The sequence below is a fragment of the Ptychodera flava genome, chromosome 20 (assembly GCF_041260155.1).
Source record: "Ptychodera flava strain L36383 chromosome 20, AS_Pfla_20210202, whole genome shotgun sequence".
NCBI classification, from domain to species: domain Eukaryota; kingdom Metazoa; phylum Hemichordata; class Enteropneusta; family Ptychoderidae; genus Ptychodera; species Ptychodera flava.
Window position 1 is genome coordinate 38,223,694 of NC_091947.1, and position 12,925 is coordinate 38,236,618.

The following is a 12,925-nucleotide window of genomic DNA, read 5'->3' on the forward strand; positions in this document are numbered from 1 at the left end:
GACTTTGAGAAAGCCTTCGACAGTTTAGAATGGGATTACATTATGGAATGTTTAAATACATACGGGTTTGGCCCACTCTTTAAACAATGGTTCATTACATTTTACACAGACTTGAGCAGTTGCGTTATGAACAATGGTTTCAGTACCGGATATTTTAACATTGAAAGGGGGGTGAGACAAGGAGATCCATTGTCACCCTATTTGTTCATCCTTGCGCTAGAAATATTCTTAATTAACTTGAATGATGACGCCAATGTCAAGGGTATCAGGTCAGGAATAGGTGAATGCAAATATGCCGCATTTGCGGATGACCTGACGACCTTTGTAACAGATGAACAGTCATGTCAGAGAATATTTGAAATGTTGCACGAGTTCCACTCACTCTCAGGCTTGATGGTCAACCCTACTAAAACGGAAGCTATTGGCTTGGTAAGTGGAAAAGACGTAAGAAAAAACCATTTGGCATCAAATGGCCGACTTCACCAATCAAAATTGCAGGAATTTACATTTCGTATAACCAAGAGTTAAACACCACTCTCAATTATGCAACACCACTCAAGCAGATCGAAGGAACTCTGGGAACATGGAAAAAGAGATCCCTGACACTCATGGGCAAAGTTCAGATTTGAAAACATTCGCCCTATCACAACTTAATTATGTCATGAGAATGACCACAATAACACCTGAAATTCTTAAGAGATTTGAACAGCTTATCTTCAATTTCCTCTGGAATGGGAAAGATAGAATAACCAGAAAGGTAATGGTCAGAGGGGTTTCCGAGGGGGGCTTAAAGGCTCCCGATGTGAAAACTACACACAAGCTTATGCGTATAAACCTTATTAAAAGGTATTTAGATGAAAACATAGAACACCCCTGGAAACTCTTTCTAGACCATCGCCTAAAATCTGTGGGTGGAAAGTACCTATTCAAGTGTAACTTCGATTTTAACTCACTCAGCCTGCCCCTACCGAGATTCTACCAAGAAATGCTTGAATCCTGGTCGGTATGCAATGTTGAGGTCAATGACTCTGAGATTGACATTACTTGTCAAACAATTTGGAACAACAGAAATGTTCTAATTGGAGGGCATTCTGTCTATTATCCAAAGCTAAGACAGAAAGGGTTTGAATTTATTTTCGATTTACTTACCGAGGAGGGGTATCTGTCATGGGAAAAATTAACCAACAAAAACCTCCAAGGGAACGAAGTCCTCCTTCTTTATGGAGCAATCACATGTCTCAGAGTTAGGTGGCCGGAGCCATTGCTGGTTGAACCGGTGTTTAAAGATGAATATGAATATGTGTTTTTTAATTGTAACTTTCGACCCTCCCACAAAGTTACCAGGGAGAGCATCAGAAACGCCATTTACAGTAAAGAGGAACTAAGTCCAATTAATGAACGATATTATGAAAGAGAATATGACTTTACTGGACCATGGTCTCCCATATATAGTCTACCATTTAAGGTAGCCATAGACACAAAAACACGTGAATTCCAGTTCAAACTTCTTCATCATATTCTGTACACAAACTACGATTTATCTAGAAGAGGTATGGACCAATCACCGCTCTGTTCATTCTGCCAAAACAGCAACGAGACACTAGATCATCTTTTCTACACCTGTAAATTCACTGAGACCTTCTGGAACGAGTTTCACACATTTTTCGAGGCATCTCTCAGTTTGTTCACGAGACATAACTTAAATGAAGTGCTCTTTGGCGTTGACGGTTACTCTGACATTCATAATCACTTGCTACTGTTAGCCAAAAGACACATCTATGCCATGAAAATGAAACAGAGTAAACCACACTTTGCAGCTTTTATGTTGCAAGTGAAATTCAACTACCATCTAGAGTACGAAATAGCTCTGGAAAACGACAAATTAGAGAGACATTGCAACAAATGGATTTCAATTTTACACAAAATTGTAGATAACTAAGCACTGTACTTCATTTTTATCTTAAGTTCATGTTACTAAAAAAATGTTACCAATAAAACAATTTTAAATACAAAAAAAAAATGTATTGGAAGTCTAAAAAATGCACATATTTCTCAAGTCTGAGAGTATTTTACTTTCGAACTGCTACGAGAATGGATATCTGATTCGTTTGAAAAAACTAGTATGCTGTACCAGGTTTCGTGCCGTTGCAGCCGTTGTCTGTAGCAATATGTACAGTCACGGGACCGTGGTACAGTATTGCACGATAGCGATTTCAGGTTTGTTACTGAATATAGTTGCATTCGCCTAACTTTGGACAAGTGTCGCTTGGAATTCGGACAAATTTTATGTTGTATGTGTGGCTGATGTTGGCACCTTGTAATCTGAACCATAAATTGGTGTTACTTTTAGTATCCATAGTAGCACTAACAGGGTTTATTTACGTCATTCTTACGGAAAATGCAGACAAATATTTATTTTTGCATATTAATGAGAAAGAAATGACGTCATTTGTGATCAGTGGTATCGGCTTGGCTAATTGAATATCTGGTTTGGCGAATAATTTTTTAGGGCTTCTAGCCAAATTTGCTACAAGATTTTGGAACCCAGGGGAAACACTGCGAAGAGGACAAGTTAGGTCCATCAGATCAGACAACGGGACTAACTTTGTCGCAGCCGACAAAGAGCTGAAGGAAAGTATCAGGAGGTGGAACCAAGAGAAGATAGCTGAGATGCTCCACCAACAAGACATCAAATGGGAATTCAACCCCCCAGCAGGTTCCCACTTTGGAGGAGTATGGGAGCGTCACATCAGAACCATAAGGAAAATCATCTTTTCCTTGCTCAAAGAACAACCACTTCGCATGTCAGATGAAGCACTCCGAACGCTGTTCTGCGAAGTGGAAGCCATAGTTAACAGCCGACCAATCACCAGGCTGTCAGAAGATCCGAACGATCTAGAGGCATTAACACCCAACCACCTGTTGATGCTGAAACCAAAACAGGCCATGCCACCCGGCTTGTTTCAGAAGAATGACAACTACGTACGCCGTCGATGGAGACAAGTGCAGTACCTGGCAGATATATTCTGGAAGAGATGGATGAAAGAATATCTCCCGTTGCTACAAGAGAGACAGAAGTGGCTCGAGATCAGAAGAAACCTCAACGTTGGAGACGTGGTGTTGATCGTCGACAACACAGCGCCGAGGAACTCCTGGTCCATGGGCAGAATCACCGAAGTGATTAAAGACAAGAAGGGACTCGTCAGGTTTGCAGAAGTCAAGACCAGAGCGACTACTCTACGACGTCCAGTGGATAAGTTGTGTGTGCTACTGGAGGCCGTCGCCATTGAAGATTCGTCTGAAGGACACAAGAACAGCTAAGAACTTTAATCTTTTTTAATTAGTGATATATGAACAGTATATTATTCATGTTTGTTTAGTTAGATTGAATTTTGACCAGTTTAGAATATTGAATTTATAATTGTTCCGAGTCGCATCTACACAATTAGGGGACCGGAATGTTACGGTCAAAATCAACATCCCCTTATTTGGCCATAGTTCAAATTCAAAGTCATGAGTCACCATCAACTTCCGTCCTTCAATGTTTACCTTTTGTATTACGCATTGCGCGCATGTACCCATTCCAAGCGTGCTTCTAGACACTTTAAGTTAGACCTTCAGAGAGTGGACATGTCTCTGAAAGTGACCGGCTGTAGTTCTCGCCAAGATTGCTTGTAAAGACCATTTTGATGAAACAGCTTTGAATCTGTTGATGCGATAGTCTTATACAACCCCACACAAAATCGTTAATCATTCCCAAACGTTCCCAAACGTTCCCAAACGTTCTCAACGTTTGTAGTACAACATTCTATTCAGAGAATTTGTTGTTCTCAGTCTGGAAGACATGCCTATATTCGAATAAACCACGTGAAACTTAGATCGGATATTTGCTTCGTCTTATTTAAGAGGGAACGCATTACGGAATATCAGCTGTAGACGACTATTGCAAAGTAGATGCAGACAAATAATTTTGAGTCTTAAGGAATTTGTTTGCGCGCTACACCGTGTTTTAAGGAGAATACGTTACGTACGTACAGTGTCCAGCCACTATGTACAGTCTGTGCCCCGTCATCGTGAACAAAATCTCGCCTTCTGATGACATGGATTGATGTGAAGGTTTTGTCCATGTTTTCAGCGATAGAGTTATATTGCCGAGCACAAATTTGAGGTTTAATTACACTCCATCCCGAGCCGCTCTACGAAAAATCCGATGTGCTACTTTGCTAACTTCCAACGCGTCCTGTTAGCCCACTATCTGACTATGAGCAGCGAGCGTGACCAGCCGACATGTTTACACTCTGAGGTCACGGTTCATCAAGATGAGGTCGCGCATTGATATTGATTCTTCGAGCTAAAAGAAATTTTACTCTCTTTTGAGTCTTTCTGTGGTAAAAATATCCATTTTCATTAAACTTATAAATTAACTTCTATATCAAGTATGAAACATAACGGATTGGCGCAGATATAGAGTCAACTTCGTGCAATCGTGTAATAATTTATAGATCGCACTTCCGTGAATGTCATGAGGCTTAATCGGCGCGAAGTTAGATTTTAGTAGCGTCAGCTCTGTACTTGTGATCAGGGAGTTATCTAGTGGACAATTTCGTGATCTTTCTATGGAATCGCCAGTCAAATGAGGTCATAGAGTTGCAAAAACATGTATACAGTACCAGAGACAGACGAAGTTCTAAATTTGTGAACGCAAACAGCAGTAAAGATGCCGACTATATTTTCTATGTACACACGGCCCGGAGAGACCTGCAACCGGGAATCGTCTGCGAGCCGTTCACAAATGTAAGTCAATGTACCGTTCGTCTGTACATCGCTATTATATTCTGTAATCCTTGTATTGCTATGTTTACCTACAGATAAATTTTTGTTGAGTACTGATTCATGCTGATTCTGATTCACTTTTGTTTCACAATTGATACTTACAGTGATAGCTGTGGAAATGCAGCTATCTGTTGGCGGGTAGCATGTGTCGCTATGCGGGTAATCGACAGATCAAAATGTCAACACTGCGCACAGGGGGAGTTTGACCTTTTGATGACCCGCATAGCAACGCACGCTGCCCCGCCAACAGAAAGCTGCGTTTCTACAGCTATTACAGTAAGTGCTGAGGTTTTTGCAGGTTGTCACTATTGTGTATGTAAACAACATACGGCGAGCTGTCTGCTGTTGGACATTTTGATCATTATTAATTTAATAACAATCATAAATATTTATGCATTTTTCCACTTCAATTTTTCAACTTTTTTGTCTCATTTTCAAATAATAATTGATTTATTTCATCAAATTGCAATGTTTACAATGTTTGGTCAAACGGTAAAGACATACACTCTTCCCTGAACGATTTATATTTTTCAGAATGCATTGCTGGTGCTCTCAAGGGACAAGAAATTCAGAGAACAGAAAGCCAAATTGCAGCCTTTGACAGTAAAGTAAATGTTACATGAAACTTCTCAAGCCAAAAGAAAATCTCTTGAAGACACTTATGTGACATGAAATGAACAAAGCATATAAAATAAATCATACCACAATTTAAATTTAACCTTTTTTCATCTGTTGTCTTCTTTATATGAAACATTAACTTTATTTGCGCTGACCATTGTATCTTGTGAAGCTGATATTTCAGAGCTTAGTTGGATAAAACACATCTTGTGCTGTCCACAATCGACCTTAAGATTTGTCAGGTTTTTATTCTTAACTGTATCACTCACATTAGCCATGTCTACACAAGTTATTTTACAGCATCTGTGTACATATCTGATCTGAACTTATTATATTGTTGCAGAAGATAAAAATGATGAAACTTGTACAATACAAGAAATTTTGCTGTCACTTAATTTTGTTGCTTCTTTTGTTTTCAATATCTCTCGTCTATATAATAATGTATTTAGTTTTCTTTCTGTTGCTGAAATTAGTAAAAGTTTATTCCAGAGCTGACTACTGTGGAATCATGCCAACTTAATCTTATGAAGGAAATTTTGCATGTGTAGTGTCAGCAAAGGTGCAGTAACATGCAAAATAATTTGCCGGGCACTTTCCAGTCATAGGAAAAAAACGGGCATAAAACGGGCACCAGTTTTCTTTTCCATTACCAGGCACTTTCCGGTCACCAAAAAATACCGCAATTATACGGTGTCGCTCACATTTTATCAGAATTGGTACATATTACCAGTATGGGTACCAAAGATCAACCAGAAAAACAAGAATGACAAAAGCAAATAAGGTCTCCGACTTAGGTACTGGAGGTCATCTTTAGGAACATGCATATCAACTTCTATAGCAATGGGACAATCAGATCCTACATACATAAGCAAATGTCAACAAAAAATTAGCCAGAGAAGCTTGACAAAAAGAAAAGGTGGGAGAGTGGGGAAAAAAGAGTACATGTAGGAAAAAATATAAATGGGATGTTTTGAAAAGGAATGCTACCTCATCAATCTTCTATCCCCTACCCCCTCCTGAATATCAAATGTTCCATCCCTTGATCATGTTTACATAAGACCAGCTGGCAGTACATTTACAACTTTGCGGATATTTTAATTAATACTATGAGTGCTATCATTCAAATGTAAACAGCACTTAAATCAGTTACAGATAGTGAAATTCCTTCCACTGTGGGGGGAATTATGACATCTGGAATTATCCTGGATCCAAATTTCTCATCAGTTCTTGTGTGTCTTACATGCGAAAGTTGCAAAAATTGATTCGCAATGAAAAAATTTACCTCAGCTCTGTTTTCAGGATCAAATTTTACTACAAATTGATATTAAACAAGACAAAATTATGTTCACAGCCTTCGAAACTGTCTCACAACAAATCCTTGGTTGGTGTAGGTCATTTAAGGTCACAAAAGAAAATTACCTAAAATATAAATATTTGGGGGTTTCACAACACTTTGAGCAGAAAATTTATCTAATAACATCCAACGGGACTTTTGTACCAAATTACAAAGCTATCAGACAAGTAATTTTGAGAACAAGCTTTCTTGACCATATGACAAAATTGTCTTAAAAATACAAATTTGTATATTTCACGACAATTTCCACATATCTAACTAGTGTCATCCCTGGACATCTGTACACCAGATGTAAAAGCTGTCTGTCCAGGGGCTTTAACATGAAAATATTTTTTACGATTTTTTGACCAAAAATAACAAAATTGCCCCAAAACAGTTATATTTCCAATTTTGTCGTAATTTCAACAATTAGAAGGGTAACACCCTTGCAAACATCCAATCCAAATTTGAGAGCAATTGGGCTAGCGGTTTCAGAGAAGAAGAAATTTTACTTAATCCTTAAAACGCCATGCCCGTATATATCCGTACACGCCCAACTCACGCTGAGCGCCACGCACGGATATATCCGTACACGGCCTGAGGTTCGCTATGGCAAAGTTTGGAACTTGATTTCCCGCGTTTAACAGGTCACCTGACAAATAAATCCATTCCTTACCCTTTGAACCCACTTCAGGTCCATATAAGGACTAAAATAATGACATCATCTGTTGTAGCTAGGGCAATTTCCAGTAATTTGAGCGACCTTTCGAGGAAATCGGGTCGACTGTTTTTACCATACCGTGAATATCTAATCGGATCTGGTCGCTGACTTCGTCTAAGTGAGAGACATTCTGAACGCTTTTTCCTGCTGTACATCCTAGAGACGATCGTTTTGTGACAAGTTATTGGCCATTTCTTTATAGAAATGACATATTTTGGTATTTTTTGAGGATAATTTCTGAGAAAATGAAGACTTTTTTTGATTGGCCGAACATGATTTTGAAGTTGAACAGCGGCTTGAATGGCGTCACCACGGAGCATCGCATTGACCAGCCTCTCTGAAAGCTGAAGTTTGAGTATGTCAGTTCGGTTTTCTAGGCCGAAAACACTAATGATGAAGAAATTTGAAAGGATTTTCACTAAATCTTAATTTAATATGTGAGTTTAGAGCAATCAGGTCTGTTTATGTCAAGTAAACTTTGGTATCGCGGCATTCTTCACCGTGTATCGAGACGGCCAAGATGGCCGCCGATCACGGGTTTGTGTGTACAAAACGTACAACACGGCACGTTCCGATCTGTTGATCTCGCCTCATATTCCTACGTCTATAACATATTCTTTTGCCGAAATATACCCGATATGTAATTATTTATATCATATCTATTGGTTTCTGTTCATTTACTGGCGAATTATGTTGCATGCTCATCAAAATACGTGATCAAACTTTTGTATGTGTTCACATTGACTGTCAAGATTTACGGAGACGTCGCGATCAAACTTCAGAGCCAGTACGGTTATCGAAAGCGTTCAGAGGCGAATGTCGTTCTTATTGTACCTCAAACTTATTTTATTTAGTTCTTATATCGAATTTATTTTCTCAGAAGTTCAGGTAGTGCGTTTTTGTGGTGAAATTTTTCCTCGTTTGCCAATCACAGGGTAGCTAATAACGTAGCTGAATACGGGTTCTGATTTGAATTGTCTTGTAAGATGGCAGCTTGTTCATGATATCAATCAAATTAGTTGTTTGTGTTTACTTGCAATGCCAAAACCTTTCAAACATATCCTCTCTAACTTTAATGGCAACATTCATTCCAGAACAACAACAACTGAATCATATCTGATAGCAATCAGAATCCAAATAAAAAAATAAAAACAAAGATTTTTCCTGCACCATGGTTTCACCTTTCGATGCAGAAAGAAATACACAAACAAACAAACAAACAAACAAACAAATAAATAAACGACAAATGAATAAAAGATCTTGTTTACGAAATTCATGTTGCTGATTAATATTGTGTCTTGGGCTATGTGTTATATGCTTTTTTGTAACTGTGTTGAAGGGTATGTGGTATTTGTATTATTGACAAATATCAACAATTGTTTGTTTGTTTATTATTTACATTTGATAAGTTCCGCTGCTGAAAATTTTCACCAAAATATGTGTCTTTTCATGACATTTAAAATGTGTAAAAGTTTGCAGGGGTTTGGACTATAAGATCTATTTTTAGAGTCTTTTATTCATTTTCAATGCATTTTGAACCAAAAATGTGCATTTTAAGCCCATTTTCCCACCCCCATTTGCTAAACCAAACATAGAAAGACCTCTCGAAGCTTCTCCATTTCCTGATCTTTGAAATTCATAGTGGTTTGGCTGGGCTTCCAATCACAGGAAACACACTGTACCTGTCTAAAAGAAGTGTAACATGTCAAGTTTATTGGTTCAAAAAGTTCTTGGCATGGGAGGCTATATTGCATGAAAGTCTATGGTGTCTTAAGGGTTAAAATGAGAAAAATAACCAAAAAATTCCGTAAAAATATAAAATTCAAGATATCTTCACGATATTCATCAAACTGATTTGGATCAACCTTAGTAACCTGTATACCAAATATCAAAGCTATCAGATTACTTATTCTTGAATAAAAAAAATTTTGACCAAAAATTCGGAAAATTGCCCAAAAATTACAAATATAAAAATTTCAATTCAATTGTATACACTTGACTGATGTCATCCTGAGGAACATGTATACCAACTTTCAGAGCAATCAGATGAATGGTTTCAGAATTAAACATTTTTTTACTAAAAACTGAAAAAATTACCTGAAAAATAGGAACATGCAAATTTCATCCCAAATTTTACACACCTGCTTTAGAATACCTAAAGGAACCTGCACACCAAGTTTCAACCCTATCTGACCAACGGTTACAGAGTTTTAGCAATTTGCAGGGTCTTTCCTTTTTTCCCCCCTCATTTGCATATTTTTTACACTGACAAGTTCATTTGAACAAATTCACATCTCCACCCCTAGGTGCACCTGTACACCAAATACTAAGACAGTAGGTTCTGCCGTTTAGCTGTTTTTGATGTGGACGGACATACATACATACATACATACATACATACATACATACATACATACATACATACATACATACATACATACAGACATGCAAATGGATGCAAATGAACTGATTCAGCTTATACGATTACCTCACATTGGTATACCAAATGTGAGCTAAAAAAACGGGCATAAGCCGTGCGCCCCTTTTATGACCGTTTTTGGCCATAACCAGGCACTTTCCGGTCATAAAAACGGGCATAAAACGGGCGCCAGTTTTGTTTTCCAATACCAGGCACATTCCGGTCACCAATGCAAAACCGGGCATAAACCGTGCACCGGTTTCCTGAACCACCTAGCTTGTCAAAACCGTGGTATGGCAAGTTGCTATTACTATTATGAAGAGAAAGGAGTTCCTCTCAGATATCTACTGTTTTCACCCTATTTTTTTTTGCAGTTTCAATGAAAAAGTATCAATCATTAGGGCAATTATAAAAACGAAGTGAACTTTACAGCAGTAGTGAAAAACCATGTTAAATGTCTTCATTAGATTATTGTCGTCAATCACTTCTAGTTTTGTAGTCATAAGTGTGATGAAACATCTTACTAGTATTTATTTATATTAAACATATCTAATGCAGTAACTGACAAGAATTCCCATAAACGACGGAAGCATATTAAATTAATTTCATTATGGTAATGTACTTTTTTACAATTAAAAACTGTAAATACCACCAATTTTGTAGGAGAGGTCCCACAATCTGGGTAAAAGCAGAATCGGTTTTTTTTGGAAAATTTTCAGGGAAAGTGAGTTTCTGCTACGGACAAGTAGAAACATAGGGCCAAAGTCCCTGAAGCTACTATAGACATGGATACAAAATTAAGTATTTCCTGACTGAATGAAATTATCTCACTAAGGTCATCCTAGGGACCTGTAAACCAAATATTAAAAGCTGTCTGACCAGCGGTTTTGAAAAAACAAGCGACTCAACAGTTGACAGAGCTCTGCTGTGTTATGTAGAGAATAACCTTTTGTGACACATGTATTGATTAAGAAGGTGGATATCTTTGATAGCTCATTTCAGGATGGCCTGACCAAAAATGGAAAAAAAATTCTGTAAAAATACAGATTTGCATATTTCATCACAATTTGAACAAATCTAAGTTGGGTTATCCCTAGGGACCTGTATACCAAATAACAAAGCTGTCTGACCAGTGGTTATGAAGAAGATTTTTTACCAAAAACGCCTTTTTTGGTGCTAATTTGCATATTTTCAACAATATCAAAAATTAATAAAAAGAGTTTCTCAAAATCATATATTTTATCCACACAACATATATCAAATCAGTAAGTACTGCAGTTCTAAAGATATTTGAGTGGACGGACGCCTCACAAACGGACATACATACATACATACATACATACATACAGACAGTGCACGCCGGATGGATACCCATCCAAATAGCTTCTATAGACTATATTAGTCTATAGTAGCTAATACACGAGAGTTAATTACATTCTAATTAAACAAGACTTGCTTAAATCAAGATTTTCGTCATAAAAAAAAGCATATCAGTCAGGTTATAAGAATCTTAAGCTGGTTATCTTTTTATCAGTATTTTCATCCTATTAACAAAGCACATTTTAACTTTCACATTAACATTGTAAGTAAGTTCTGTTGAATAAGTTGAGACTACGTACTTAGAGAAAGCACACTGAAGAGACAAATGTTTGAAACTTAAGAAGTTCAAGGTCATCAAAAGCATCATGTAAGGCTTTCATTGCACTGTTTACACAAATTGTATAATTGCTATAAATAGCACATGAGGAATCTTACAGCCAAGCTTTACCATAAAAACCCTATCACTTTGACCACTCTTTTAATTGACCACTCTATCTTTTTCCTCAAAAAGTAATTTTATTTTATCCTTACCAAGTCAACCATAAATGGAAATTAGAACTTTCTCTATCTCTATTTATTTGACCACCCTATCAAACCAAACTATTTTGAGCAATTTCTTTTAGATAACATACAGGGCACAATAAATAACAGTTCAGAATATGTCAAAGTTGGGATTCAGGAAAGTTGCCTTTACATGTTTTAATCCTCCAAGATGGTAAGCATTTCACTATGAATTGTCAAAAAAAGTTGAACTTTCTGATATTTCTTCACTAAAATTATTTTGGCTTTGATGATTTCCTAATTAATTCAATTATTTAAAATCATATTAATTATTTTTTTCTGGGTGAATTGATAGGGTTTATACAGTACAAGAATTACATACAATGTAAGTCAAATTTTGATCAAAAATGACCAAAAAAATTCCTTAAAAATACAGATTTGCATATTTCATCACAATTTGAACAAATCCAAGTAGGGTTGTCCCTAGGGACCTGTATACCAAATAACAAAGCTGTCTGACCAGCGGTTATGAAGAAGATTTTTTACCAAAAACGCCTTTTTTGGCATTAATTTGCCTATTTCCAACAATATCAAAAAATTAAAAAAAACAGTTTCTCAAAATCATATTTTTCATCTACTCAACAAATATCAAATCCGTAAGTACTGCGGTTCTCAAGATATTTGAGTGGACGGACGCCTCACAAACGGACATACATACATACATACATACATACATACATACATACATACATACAGACTGACGACGGACGCCGGACGGATACCCATCCCAATAGCTTCTATAGACTATAGTCTATAGTAGCTAAAAATAGAGGCTACTTGTCCGGGGACAAGTGGATAAAAGTTAAATTTTTCAGGCCCTGTGATAATTTCACTACAATTTATACAAACTAATTAGCTATGCTCTATGTCACTGAGAGATGTCAGATACCTGACGCCATCACACATCCACCTCTAAGATATGCTCAGCTTTGCTGACTGTAGCATAAAAGTTACTGATCGGTGTCTGAGCTATCTCTGTCCAGGGCATATCATATACCCTGGACAGAGAAAGCTCAGACACCCATATGGCCATATAACATATACGCAAAGCCATCACATGCACATTAGTCCATTGGTTCAAAGGACTAAAAACTAATAGATGAAACTACAGGAAGGACAT

At 37.2% G+C, this 12,925-nt stretch overlaps 1 protein-coding gene across 1 annotated transcript in view; it reads right to left on the reverse strand.

Moving 5' to 3' along the window:
- LOC139120874 (cytoplasmic FMR1-interacting protein 2-like) overlaps nt 1-12,925 on the reverse strand; it is a 393,869-nt gene that overhangs the window by 362,677 nt on the left and 18,267 nt on the right. The window lies entirely within an intron of this gene.